Source organism: Babylonia areolata, chromosome 3 (assembly GCF_041734735.1).
Source record: "Babylonia areolata isolate BAREFJ2019XMU chromosome 3, ASM4173473v1, whole genome shotgun sequence".
NCBI classification, from domain to species: domain Eukaryota; kingdom Metazoa; phylum Mollusca; class Gastropoda; order Neogastropoda; family Buccinidae; genus Babylonia; species Babylonia areolata.
The window spans coordinates 48,489,004-48,504,003 of NC_134878.1; the positions used below are offsets into that span (position 1 = coordinate 48,489,004).

The 15,000-nt window shown below is 44.0% G+C and overlaps 1 protein-coding gene across 2 annotated transcripts in view; it reads left to right on the forward strand.

The window, feature by feature from the left end:
* LOC143280044 (uncharacterized) overlaps positions 1-15,000 on the forward strand; it is a 111,395-nt gene that overhangs the window by 13,899 nt on the left and 82,496 nt on the right. The window lies entirely within an intron of this gene.

A 15,000-nucleotide genomic window follows, 5' to 3' on the forward strand; every position in this document is an offset into this window, starting at 1 on the left:
CTGTCTGCATCCCTTCATTTCAGTGATCAAGGTCTGCACTGATCAAAGCAGAAAACAGCAGTGATAGTGTGTGTGTGCGCGCGCACGCGCGCGCGCGCGCGCGCGTGTGTGTGTGTGTGTGTGTGTGTGTGTGTGTGTGTGTGCGTGTGTGTGTCTCCCTGTGTGTCTCTGACTCCATCTCTCCCCCCTGCTCCCCCCCCCCCTGTGTGTGTGTGTGTGTGTGTGTGTGTGTGTGTGTGTGTGTGCGTGTGTGTGTCTCCCTGTGTGTCTCTGACTCCATCTCTCCCCCCTGCTCCCCCCCCCCTGTGTGTGTGTGTGTGTGTGTGTGTGTGTGCGTGTGTGTGTCTCCCTGTGTGTCTCTGACTCCATCTCTCCCCCCTGCTCCCCCCCCCCCTGTGTGTGTGTGTGTGTGTGTGTGTGTGTGTGTGTGTGTGTGTGTGTGTGCGTGTGTGTGTCTCCCTGTGTGTCTCTGACTCCATCTCTCCCCCCTGCTCCCCCCCCCCCCTGTGTGTGTGTGTGTGTGTGTGTGTGTGTGTGTGTGTGTGTGTGTGTGCGTGTGTGTGTCTCCCTGTGTGTCTCTGACTCCATCTCTCCCCCCTGCTCCCCCCCCCCCCTGTGTGTGTGTGTGTGTGTGTGTGTGTGTGTGTGTGTGTGTGTGTGTGTGTGTGTGTGCGTGTGTGTGTCTCCCTGTGTGTCTCTGACTCCATCTCTCCCCCCTGCTCCCCCCCCCCCCCCTGTGTGTGTGTGTGTGTGTGTGTGTGTGTGTGCGTGTGTGTGTCTCCCTGTGTGTCTCTGACTCCATCTCTCCCCCCTGCTCCCCCCCCCCCCTGTGTGTGTGTGTGTGTGTGTGTGTGTGTGTGTGTGTGTGTGTGTGTGCGTGTGTGTGTCTCCCTGTGTGTCTCTGACTCCATCTCTCCCCCCTGCTCCCCCCCCCCTGTGTGTGTGTGTGTGTGTGTGTGTGTGTGTGTGTGTGTGTGTGTGTGTGTGTGTGTCTCCCTGTGTGTCTCTGACTCCATCTCTCCCCCCTGCTCCCCCCCCCCCTGTGTGTGTGTGTGTGTGTGTGTGTGTGTGTGTGTGTGTGTGTGTGTGCGTGTGTGTGTCTCCCTGTGTGTCTCTGACTCCATCTCTCCCCCCTGCTCCCCCCCCCCCCCTGTGTGTGTGTGTGTGTGTGTGTGTGTGTGTGTGTGTGTGTGTGTGTGTGTGTGTGTGTGTGTACGCGCGTGTGTGTATCTCCCTGTGTGTCTCTGACTCCGTCTCTCCCCCCTGCCCCCCCCCCTCAACCCCCCCTCCTCTGTGTGTGTGTGTGTGTGTGTGTGTGTGTGTGTGTGTGTGTTTCCGTACATCCCATAACCCCGACTTCCATTCAGACCACAGTTCGCATGCTCTCTTTTGAAATCAAAAGGACAGAACAGTAACATATATCTCATGAATAATCACGGTACAGACTTTGCATTTGTAGAAATATAACCCCACCCCACCCCCATTGTTTATCATCTGTGAATGTGAACAGACGAGACCATTTTACCCCATTCATTGATTTGATAATTTCTGCAGTTCCATGATTTGTTTCCATTGGCAATGTTTTTCGTGACGATGTTTGAAATAGTTCAAAGTTTAATTCAGAGAGCACATTGTAGTAATTCCAGCATTCATGTTAACTAGTTAAATAGTTTGTTGTTTTCTTTTTGTTTTTGTTTTTATTCAATGCAAATTACGGGACAGAGGGCGAGAATGAAAGGCGTGATCAGATGTGGAAAGGGTAAGATGAGTGAGCCGCGGATTTACGTCGAAAATCAACAATCATGGAGAGACGTTTTAGACAAAAGAACGAAAGAACGAACCCACACAAGTGTTAAAAAAAAGCAAAAAAAGCAGGTCAGACATAATGGTGTCCACTCACAAAACGAAACGTCTAAACAGACTGATAAACGTCGACAAACAACACCCCACCCCACGTCCACACCCCCACCCCAAGACTTCCACCCGGCCCCGCGCCTCTGTCAGCCGGGTTGATGCACAGCAGGTCAGGATCGGGTTGCAGCCAAAGCAAACTGGCGAGGCCCGGACCTGTCGTGTCAGAAACCTGGCACCGTCAGACAGAAGATGTTATCTGCCAGGAAGCACAACATAACACGCCATGACGTTTGCAAGCCTCGTCCACTTTCCACTGCGGTGACTTGACTTGACTGACTCTCGACCATCGCGCTCAATAGTCCCTTTCAGCTACAGTGCTCTCGACTAGCTAGCTTCATTCAGTCCCTGACCGACTCTACATACACTGTATGGGAGCTGAGCAGTCTAGTACAGTACAGCGTTCTTTTCCTACAAGTCCATGGTAGTCACAGTAGTCAGTAACAGTCGCTCGGTTTTTTTTTGGGTGAGTCCAGCGTTCAGTTCCTTGTTGACTCAGCTGCGTGGAGTTAGTAACGGGGCGGCGGTGTGAATGTTTTGGGTACTAATGACGGTTAACGTATTTTTGGAAGGACTAACTAAATAAACAGCGAAAGAAAAGATGCTGATGGCGGACTTTATTCTTTGGGGGTGTTGGGGAGGTGGGGGAAGAGCGTGATGAGGGGGGGAGGGTGAGGGTGGAGTGATGTAGGAACATGGGGTTGCCACTGTTCTTCTCTCTAAACATTGTAGGATAGTCCGAAAGCGGAGAAGGAGTAGGGTAATATGACTGAGGGGGAGAGGGGAGGGGAGGGGAAGGGAAATATGATTCAGGGAGGAAAACAGGACCAGACACACAAGATTCACAGAAACTGGTGTGACACACACAAAAAACAACAACAACACCGTCATACCGATTATCATTATCATCATCATCATCATCATCATCAGTATTAATAGACACACAAGATATACAGAAACTGATGTGACACGAAAAAAGCACCAACACCGTCATACCGATTATCATCATCATCATCATCATCATCATTGTTGGATCTTTATGGAAATCGTGCTGACTGAAACAGAACGGAGTTTGCACGTGCAGATGACTGGTTGTATTTCGGTTCTTGGGTTGACCACTCTGTCACATGATACAGGCCCACAGAGAGGTGGGGGAGTGGGGGGTGGGGGGGGAAGGTCACACTCACATCATCGATCATGAAGCACATTGTCACGAACATAACAAACAACCCTACAACAGTCACAGAGATATAACGGCACTCTGAACAAGCGTGCCTGAAAGCAAGCAAGGACACACACACACACACACACACACACACACACACACACACACACACACACTGACACACACACACACACACACACACACACAACAACAACAACAACAACAACAACAACTCTCTCTTCCTCTCCCTCTCTCTCTGGTGTGAACCGTGACACGGAACTGAGCAGTCACGCTTTTGAGCTCTCCTTTTGGACGCCTGATTTGACGTACCTACGTGGTACTGTACGGTCAAAGTTGGACTGTACCTTTCTGAACGATCATGCCTTCTGGGCCACTTGCGTTCAGGTCTGTGTGTGGTCACTTTGGGGCAGTTTTTCTAACCTTCATGTTGAAGCGTGAGAAATTCAAAGTCGCCATGCGAGTAGCTGAAGACGCGTGCAGACGGTGTCACTGTTGGAGTGCTCCTCATTTTACTCTTCTACGGAGATGTGATACACCGTTGTGGAGACGTGGAGCTCAACCCAGGACCTGGCCCCAAGTCTGACAGCCTGAGGCAGACCCGACTGGGCAGCGGCGGAGGATCGTCTCGCAGGGAGAGTTCTGACAGACCGGCATCTACATCCGAGACGACGTCAGCACACCCCGAGGAACCAACACTGAAAGATGTCATGGCCTTGCTCAACAATATCAACAGTAAGTTTGACAAAAAGATTGATCAAATGACTCAAGAGTTCGACCAAAAGTTCAATCAGATGTTTCAAGAGTTTAGAGATGTGAAAGAACTGTATTCAAATCTCAATGATGATGTTTCTGACTTAAAACAAGAACTTTCCGATGTAAAAAGAGAAAATGAAAAGCTAAAGAGTGAAAATGGTGTGCTTAGTGAAAGAGTAGACACTTTAGACAGAAAGGTGGATGACTTAGAGGGTCGTTCAAAGAGAAACAATCTCATTATTCATGGAATCCCACGTCATGAAAAAGAGTCTTGGCAGGACTGTGAGGAGCTGGTACAGGAGATGTTTACAGATAAACTAGAATTATCTGAAGATGTTCAGTTTGAGCGTGTCCATCGTCTCAGTTCAAAGCCTAACTCTCCCATAGTAGCTTGCTGTTCGTACTTCAAAGATAAGGACAGAGTTCTGAGAGCAAGGCAGAAATTAAAAGGCAGTCAGATTTTCATAAACGAAGATTTCTCGGTTCGTGTGAGAGAGATTAGAAAGAAGCTAGTGCCATATATGAAGTCTGCCAGAAGCCAAAACAAGAAGGTTTCTATGGTCTATGATCATCTCATCATAGAAAATAAGAAATATGGACTGGACACTGATAACAAACTGATTGAGTTGAAATAGAGGTCCGGCCGGCCCTTTATTTCGAAATTGTCCACACAAAATAAACCGGGAGGAATAAAGATTAAACAGACACCGGGTGTTCATGCTATGTACGCACCGAATTCACGTGCGGTCAGATGTGTGGGGTGTATGTCCTGTCATGGGTTGACACTTGCTGGGTCAGTTGAACCGGTGCAGTGTGTGTGTCGTGTGTGTCGTGTGTGTTGTGAGCAGGAAGTTGATAACAAATGTGCGACTGATTGTCAGTTGAAACGTAGTGGGAAGTGTGTGGATGATGTGAGATGTGAGAATGATTGTCAGTTGAAACGTAGTGGGAAGGGTGTGGATGATGTGAGATGTGAGAATGATTGTCAGTTGAAACGTAGTGGGAAGGGTGTGGATGATGTGAGATGTGAGAATGATTGTCAGTTGAAACGTAGTGGGAAGGGTGTGGATGATGTGAGATGTGAGAATGATTGTCAGTTGAAATGTAGTGGGAAGGGTGTGGATGATGTGAGATGTGAGAATGATTGTCAGTTGAAACGTAGTGGGAAGGGTGTGGATGATGCGAGATGTGAGAATGATGACAAAGTTTGTGGTAATGGAGACGATTTCATTCCAGTTTCTCATGATAATGAATGTCACGATATTGTGGTGGATAATGTATTACAGTCGAGTGATGGTGTAAAATGTGCACAGCAGTGTGACTTATATGCTTTAAAAGAGATGAGAGAAGGTGACAGTGCCGTGGGTGTTATGGTTGGGGATGGGATGGGAGGGGAGAAAAATATTAACGATACAGTCAGAGATGATGTGGATGATTCTTTTACTGGAAGGAAGTCCAGTGGAGGTCGAGACGATCGCGTGAATGAACGGGGTGATGTTAATGATAGCGGGGAGATAAGTGGAATAGATGAAGACTTTTTTTCCAAACAGGAAGGATTTTTTGATTCACTTGTAAATATGTTTTCTTTTCTTCATTGGAATGTATGTGGTTTGTTTTCAAAAATGGACGATGCAGATTTCATCCGATTTGTTTCCATGTTTGATTTTGTTTGTTTGGTGGAAACCTTTGTTGAGAAATTTGACTCCTGTGTGTTCAGAGACCATACATCTTTTGTAAAGCCTGCAGTGCGGTTGACACGCCAGGGAAGGTGTTCAGGGGGAGTAATTTGTTTTGTCCGCAATACTTTGCTTTCTCATGTGCATCCAATTGAATGTGACAGTGATTATTGTTTGTTATTCTTGCTAGACAAAGATATTTTTGGTTTTCGTAAGAATGTTTTATTTGTATGCACTTATATCCCACCTGAAAATGCACCTTATTACAGTATGCATGAGTTTAGTAGTGGTATTGATATGCTGGAAGAGTGCGTTGTTGATAAGCTATTATCATTTGATGATGTTGATATTTTGTTATGTGGTGATTTGAATGCAAGAACTTCAAATATTTTTCCTAATGTTGTTCTCGAAAATGAATTGCATATCAATTATAAAAATGACATTGGTACTAATGTACAAAGGCGCTCTGAAGATAAGATATTAAACACTTTTGGGAAAAAACTTTTGAACATGTGCACTGCATTAGGACTCTATATTTTGAATGGGGTATGTAATGGCGACCGTGAAGGTTGCTTCACATACATTTCTGATCAGGGGTGTAGTGTCAATGATTATTTTCTGGCATCTTTGAATCTTTTTGAGTCTGTGAACGAAAAAATAGCTCTGAATGTTGTGGAAAGAATAGAATCAGATCATTTGCCTCTTGTACTATGTATTGAAAAGCAAAATAAATTGAAATTCGATAGAAGTAAATTAGGTAAAAATACTGAACAATTTATAGTTAGATATTGTTGGAAAGAAGAACTGGGTCAAGATTTCTTTAACTCTATAAATTCACATGAAGTACAGGACGAGCTTGCTGCTGCAGAAGACCTTATCACTGTTAATGTTAACGAAGCATTGGATAGATTTAATGACATTATCAAAGATCAAGCTAGTATTATGATGAAAAGAATACCATCAAATGTAGCTGTTGAACGAAAGGGCTGGTTTGATTATGAATGCAAGAAAACAAGATGTGAGGTGCGAAAATTATTAAGAAGATATAGAAGAACACTGGATAAAAATGATAGAGCCTCGCTGTGCATTGCAAGACGTGAATATAAAAACTTGATCAAAAGAAAAAAGAAAGAACATAATGAAATGTTATTAAACGATCTTTTAAACTCTGTTAATGATCAGCAGATGTTTTGGGAAAGAATCCATAGGGTAACAAAAAAGAAATCACAACCTCAAAATGACATTTCTATTGATGACTGGTATAGACATTTCAAATCTGTATTAGAAAAGGATGATGGAGTAATTAGTGAGGAAGAGGTTGTAGATAATGATGAACAGTATGTATATGATAGAGAAATATCAAGAGAAGAAGTTTTGCTTGCAATAAAAAGACTGAAAAATGGTAAATCGGCTGGTCCAGACGGTCTTATAGGTGAATTCTTTAAGAAGTCTGGAGAGAATGTTGTTAACTTTTTAGTTAAGCTGTTTAATTATTTGTTTGATACTGGTTATTATCCGGAAAACTGGAAGGAATCTATAATATTGCCATTATTCAAAAAAGGTGATGTAAATGATGTGAATAATTATAGAGGTATTTCTTTATGTAACATATGCAGTAAATTGTATAGCTCTATTATTAACAATAGATTACAAGAATGGATAACAATGAATGATATAACTGGAGAATATCAAGCTGGCTTTAAAAAAGACTATTCTACAATTGATCATATATTTGTGTTATTAGCTGCAGTTCAGAAACAATTTGCAAATAATAAGAAGTTATATGTTGCGTTTGTTGACTTTGAGAAAGCATTTGACTCCATTTCTAGAAAATTGTTATGGCCTGTTTTATTGAAAAATGATATAAAAGGTAAGCTGTATTTTTGTCTCAAAAGTATGTATAATGAAGTGAAAGCAAGAATAAGATCGGGGGCCAAATTGTCAGACTTTGTCTATTGCAGTCGTGGGGTCAAACAAGGGGATGTATGTAGTCCAGTTTTGTTTTCTGTGTTTATCAATGAACTTGCATTGGAGATAATTGAAAATGGACAACATGGTGTTACCTTTGATTTGATTGAATTATTTATTTTACTCTTTGCTGATGATATTGTCTTACTATCTGCAACAATAGTTGGTTTACAACGACAACTGAACAGTTTGTATATGGCGGCAACAAGACTAGAACTGAAGGTTAATATGTCGAAAACAAATATTATTGTTTTTCGTAAAGGGGGGTATTTGGCACGAAATGAGAGGTGGGTCTATGGCAATGAAAGTGTCACTGTGGTGAATGCATATAAATACCTTGGGATTTACTTTTCAACCAGACTTAGCTTTAGTTCAGCATGCCAAGATATAGTTAGCAGAGCAAAGAAAGCTGTTATGATTATTCTTCATGTTTTATATAAGCTGGATTGTAGCTCTTTTAGTTTGTTTAATAAATTGTTTGATTCCCAGGTTCAACCAATAGCACAATACGGTGCTGAAATTTGGGCGTTTGAGAAGGGCTTAGAAATTGAACAAATACATCTGTTTGCACTGAAACGCTTCCTCAATGTTGACAGTCGAACTCCAAATGATCTTGTATATGGTGAAGTAGGGAGGTTTCCAATTTATATAAATTCTTACATTACATGTATTAAGTACTGGTTAAAAATAACGCGTATGGAAGAAAATAGGTTGCCATGTAAAGCTTATAAGACATTGTACAATTTAGATAAGCATGGTAAAAAGACATGGGTTACAAATGTTCGTCAGTTTCTAAATTCACATGGATTTTCTTATGTATGGGACAACCAAGGTGTCCAGTGTATTCCTGGTTTCATAAAAACTTTCAGACAAAGAGTCATTGATTGCAGATGGCAGGACTGGCATGACCATATATATACCAGTGATAGATTTGCTCAATATAGACTTTTTAAGACTACGTGTGCGACTGAGCCATATCTTATGATTAGAATGAGTAGGTATGTTAAATGTGCTTTGACTAAATTTAGATTTGGTATTTCTGATATTGCCAGCCATCGTTTAAGATACAGGTCCAATGGTGAACGTGAACAGATGTGTCGCTTGTGTCAAAAGGGAAAAGAAGATGAGATCCATTTTTTGTTTTGTTGTCCTGCCCTATTAGACCTTAGACTACAGTTAATTGAACCCAAATATTATAACAGCCCTTGTAGTTTTAGATTGAACTTGTTATTATCATCCAGAAAGGAAACTACCCTTGGTGGGCTTGCAATCTATATTTACAAATCTTTGAAAAGGTTGAAGGTTATATTATCGTAGTGGTTTGTTTTGTGGTTGTTGTTGTTGTTTTTGTTTGTTTGTTTATTTTGTAAGTGTACTATATGACATGTGTGGTATATTGCTGTTGTAGTAGTTAGACTTTGATTGTGTGCAATTTATGGTATACAAAGTATGTTACTGTTGTATTCAGTATGACTGTTATGATTCCTATATTTCAATGTACATGTGTCACACCTCTTCAGTAAGGGGCTATGGCTTTTATTTGAATAAAACATTTCGTTTCGTTTCGTTTCCCTCTCTCTCTCTCCATTGTCTCTTAAAGTGCTTAAAGTGGAAAGACGTAAAAATTGAAAACGCACACACGCTGCTGGCGTGCTCCGCACACACACACACACACACACACACACACACACACACACACACACACACACACACACAGATAGATACATACATACATACATACATAGACAGATAGATAGATCACGGCAGATGGCAAACACTGAGATGGAAAGCAATCATCTTGACGTGAGAAATGTCTGATATGGGGGCGCCTTGATATGACTTTGCTCCTGACTGAATTATTGGCTCCACTGACAAAATAGCATTGAAACATCATACAACGGTTTTTTGCCCCTGTGTGTGTGTGTGTGTGTGTGTGTGTGTGAGTGTGTGTGTGTGTGTGTTGTTTAGAAGTGTATTGCGTAGTACCGTAGAAGGTCGCATCACGAATTATTGTTGTATGCGTTATATTACATCGTGATGTTTCTTTGTCAATACGTGGACATCGTGATGTTTCTTTGTCAATACGTGGATTTTTCTGTTTCAAACTTCGGCTGCTGTCTCTTCTAACAGAGCTCCTCGCCACAGTAGTGTCACCTTTTCCTCTTCTTGTTGATATAGTTCTGTTCCCATCTTCTTCTTCTTCTGCGTTCACTCGTATGCACACGAGTGGGCTTTTACGTGTATGACCGTTTTTACCCCGCCATGTAGGCAGCCATACTCCGTGTTCGGGGGTGTGCATGTTGGGTATGTTCTTGTTTCCATAACCCACCGAACGCTGACATGGATTACAGGATCTTTAACGTGCGTATTTGATCTTCTGCTTGCATATACACACGAAGGGGGTTCAGGCACTAGCAGGTCTGCACATATGTTGACCTGGGAGATTGTAAAAATCTCCACCCTTTACCCACCAGGCGCCGTCACTGTGATTCGAACCCGGGACCCTCAGATTGACAGTCCAACGCTTTAACCACTCGGCTATTGCGCCCGTCAATCTGTTCCCATCGACATTCAACAGAATTCTGCCGTTTTCTACTCTTGCGTCGTTGTGGCCAAGTGATTGCAATTAATACATGATACACACGGGATTTTCGTTTGTAGTCTTACCCGAAACACTAGTACCCAGATCCCGTGCAGTCGTCATTCAAGGCCTACATTAGAGGAAGAAGAATACGGGATTCGAACCCAGGATCCTTTCACTTGCTTCATAGTCGGGCGCGTTAGCATTAAGCCACCGCTCCACCCGCAAACGGGTCGTTGATCTTCAGTGCAAAGTGCTGACAGACACTCGGTGCAAAGTGCTGACAGACACTCGGTGCAAAGTGCTGACAGACACGCACTCCCTGTAGATCTTTACCATTCCTGTCTCTCTGACACGCTTCATAAATTGGCGCCATTGCTGACTAACCGTTTCCCTGGAAACACATTGCACGTGACCAAGATCTGCCAGAATGCCTACTTCAGTCGAAATCCGGAGGATAACTTCTATCTCAATATTTCTTACCTCTAAAACTTGAAAATATTTATTCGTCATATCTTCGCATCTCATCCCCAAGAACTGTAACTCCTTGAAAATTGGAGTCCCATAAAGGTACAGTGATAATACTTAACAAGAGAGGCAAGGCCTTCAAGACTCACTTGTGACTGAGAGTAAAACACACAAGCTTTTTATGTATTGAGTATAATTTCAAAATGTAATGTTTAAGATGAGAAAGATCAGTTTAAAGCAAATTAAGTCCCCTAGCATTAATTACAGAGTAATTTCCCTTCTTTACTATCTGCACCAAAACGTTTGCAAAATAAATAAAACTTCCATGCTTAGCAAAAGAAGTTCCTGTTTGAACAAAAAATGATAATAATGACTGCTCTTGTTGTTGGGTCAGAATAAGAGGTCAAAGTGCCAAGTTTAGAGAATACAAAAAATATAAATATAACAGTAAATGCAGTTTGCATGTAATTAGGCTTCATTATTTATTTTTTTGTGCCCATCCCAGAGGTGCAATGTTGTTTTAAACAAGATGACTGGAAAAAACTGATTTTTTCCTATTTTTATGCCTAATTTGGTGTCAACTGACAAAGTATTTGCAGAGAAAATGTCAATGTTAAAGTTTACTACGGACACACACACACACACACACACACGCGCGCGCGCGCGCACACACACACAGACAACCGAACACCGGGTTAAAACATAGACTCGTTTTGTTTACACAAGTGAGTCAAAAAGTAATGAGTAGAGTGGAGTGGTGGTCTAGTGGTAACGCATCCGCATAGGAAGGGAGAGACACTGAGGACAAGGGATCGAACCCTGCACTCGATCAGTATTTTCTTCGCCTCCACTAAGATCTTGAATTCTGGTCGGATAAGACAGCACATACATTTGCTGACAGAGAAAGAAGCAAAAATCATGGCGCTGCACTGTAGCGACATGCATTCCTCGAGAATGATACAGTGCAATGAATAGTGGAGTGTTGGCCAAGAGGTAACGCGTCCGCCAAGGAGGCGAGAGAATCTGAGCGCACCGGTTCGAATCACGGCACAGTCGCCAATATTTTATCCCCCTCCACTTGACCTTGAGTGGTGGTCTGGACGATAGTCATTCGGATGAGACGATATACCGAGGTTCCGTGTGCAGCATGCACTTAGCGCACGTAAAAGAACCCACGGCAACAACAGGGTTGTCCCTGGCAAAATTCTGTAGACAAAATCCACTTCGATAGGAAAAACAAAATTGCACGCAGGAAAAAAATACAACTCAAAAAAATGGGTGGCGCTCTCAGTGTAGCGACGCGCTTTCCCTGGGGAGAGCAGCCCGATTTTCACACAGAGAAATCTGTTGTGACAAAAAAAAAAAAAAAAAAAAAAAAAATTCAAATACAATTTATGTTCAGGGTACACAAGCGGATTAGCATCACTCCTGTCATGTGTGCTACAGCTGCACTGGTTGCCTGTACACCCTTGAGTCGAATGTAAGACCGCGACTATCTGTTACTCTATAACTGAAGACTGCGACTATCTGTTACTCTATAACTGAAGACTGCGACTATCTGTTACTCTATAACTGAAGACTGCGACTATCTGTTACTCTATAACTGAAGACTGCGACTATCTGTTACTCTATAACTGATAGTCAGTCCTGTACCTTCATATCTTCAAGACTTTCTACATATTTACACTTGTTCTCGGTCATGTTAGTTCTTCGGTTGATACCCGCATTTTTCGACTTGGCGAAGGACGGCAAGAAACTCTAGAGATCTCGAGCCTTTGCTCCCATCATCTGGGATATCATTTCTTTTTCTCAGTGTGTCTGCCACGCGCCGTCTCGGCCATCATTCAAGTAGGAACTAGAAGAAGGGTATAGCATAGTTCCCAGTTCACTTCACACAACAATTTGGGGCGGGGAGCGGAATGGAATTGTGTGTGTGTGTGGTGTGTGTGTGTGTGTGTGTGTGTGTGTGTGCGTGCGTGTGTGTGTGTGTGTGTGTGTGTGTGTGTGTGGTGTGTGTGTGTGTGTGTGTGTGGTGTGTGTGTGTGTGTGTGGTGTGTGTGTGTGTGTGTGTGTGTTCGCACGCGCGTACGATCGTGCAACTGAACGGTCACGTCGTCCTCAGTGTTCAGTCCCTCAGCTTGGGTTTAGGTCATTCAGTTTGAAATCCTCCCACCCATCGCGGGAAAGCCAGGAACAACGAAAAGCAAAACCAAACCAAACCAAACACACTCCGCGGCACCAGACCCAGACCACGTAGCCTGTACTGTATTCCAACCTACCGTAGTAGTTTTGAGTGGCAGGATCCATGCTGAATGAGATGTACTCCTGGAGTTGTCAGCATCCGTTTATCTTGTCTGACAGCCCTAGTCACCTCCCCTGACCAGTCAAGTCAGGTTCAGCGAGAGCGCTTTATCACGTGCACGAAACAAAAGCGACCATTCGTCATTTCCTCCCTTGCCTATCTAAACACCAACAGACTGGCGCTATCTGTGTGGTGTGTAACACAGGGTGTCTTGAGAAGGGAGCTGACACCTGAACGAACACTGACATTTTCCGTCTCAGTACTGCCGGCTGACGTCTTCATGATCCTTGTCCATGATCGGTGTGATAATATCTTGGGCGTGGATCTGTTGTCGTCAGTCGGCGTGTGTCGGGTCGTCGGGTCCTTTCTCTTCTGACGATGTCTTGTGTCTGTTTCTGTGCCAGTGTATCTGTCACTTTCTGTGTCTCTCTGTCTCTCTCTTTCACACACACACACACACACACACACACACACACACACACACACGCACGCACGCACACACACACACACACACACACACACGCACACACAGCACACACACACACACACACACATCACTGCTATTGCCCTCGAAAACAAATAATTTAGTATCGTCTTATTTCCCCCACTGTCTGTCTTGCTGTCTCTGTCTATCTGTCTGTCTGTCTGTCTCTGCCGCTGTACATGTTTCTGTTCTTTTGTCTGTGTCTTTGTCTCTCTCTGCCTTCCCATTTTCTCTCTCTCTCTCTCTCTCTCTCTCCAACCCCTCCCCCCCCTCTCTCTCTATCCTCCCCCTCTCCCCTCTCTCTCCCTGTCTCTTTCCCCTTTTCTCTGGTTAGCAGCACCGAGACTCAGTCAAGACGAATACACACATCTTTACCCACCATAAATCAAGATTACAAAACAGAAAAGTTACTCCTTAACACGCGAACATTGCATGTACTTGGCTCGTATTCAACTCGACAATGCTTGTCCACAGATAGTAAAGCAAAATTAATGACCTGTGTCCGTTGACCCGTATTTACACTTCACTTTGACAGTGACGAAGAAAAGGTACACTGGTTGAAGGGGTGAGGGGTGGGGGCTGGGGAGGGGTTGGAATGGTGGCCAAGTGGTAACGGCGCGTCGCTCAGGAAGCCAGGTAATCTGATGATACGGGATTGAATCAGTCCCACTCCCGCCAACATTTTCTTCCACCACAGTACTTGTGCTTGTATTGTATTGTGTTTGTGTTGTGTTGTGTTGTATCGGAGGAAGATGGCGGAATGGTTAAGTCGCTTATAATTATGCCAGTACAGTGTCCGTGAGAGTCTGAGTCGATTCTCGTTCTTGCCCACTCTCCCAAGTTTGACTGGAAAATGAAACTGGGCTTAAAAGTCATTCGGATGAGACGATAAACCGAGGTCCCGAGTCGGCGTAGAACGCACCTGGCGCACTGGGAAAGAACCCATAGTGACATAAGTGTTGTCCTCTCCGCAGCAAAATTGTGTAGAAGAAATCCACTTTAACAGCTACACAAATACTATGAGCATGCACTCAAGACCTCAAGCGTTGAGTTAGCTGATGATTGGGCATCTGTCCAGCAGGTGTGGTGTGGTGTACATGCATTTGTCCGAGCGAAGTGACACCTCACTGTGAAACCGAAACTGAAATTGAATTGCCCTGTATTCCTTTTTGTCACTTCACATTTCTCTGTGTGTAATTCGGGCTTCTCTCCCCGTGAAGAGCGCATCGCCACAGTACAGCGCCACCCTTGTTTTCTCTTCTTTTTTTTTTCTCTCCTGCCTTCACATGCATGTGTTTTTTCTATCAAAATGGATTTTTCTGCAGCATTTTCGCCAGGGACAACCCTCTTGTTGCCGTGGGTTCTTTTGAACGTGCGTTGAGTGCATGTTGCACATTGGACCCTGGTTTATCGTCAAGGTCTGGTAGATGGGGTGGGGGTGGAGCGGGGGGCGGGAGGGGTGGTGGTAAAAATCCTGGTCCCTACACGGGACTCGAACCGGTGGACTCTCACTTCCAAGTCAGTCGGGAACATTACCACTAGGCCACCACTCCGCTTCTGCCGTCCACACCTGGAGGTGCAGCGTGGGAACAGCGGGGGACACTGGATGTCCAGGAGTCTGTTGTTGACTTTGATGTTGGTACGGACTTGTTGATCACCTCGTGCACATTG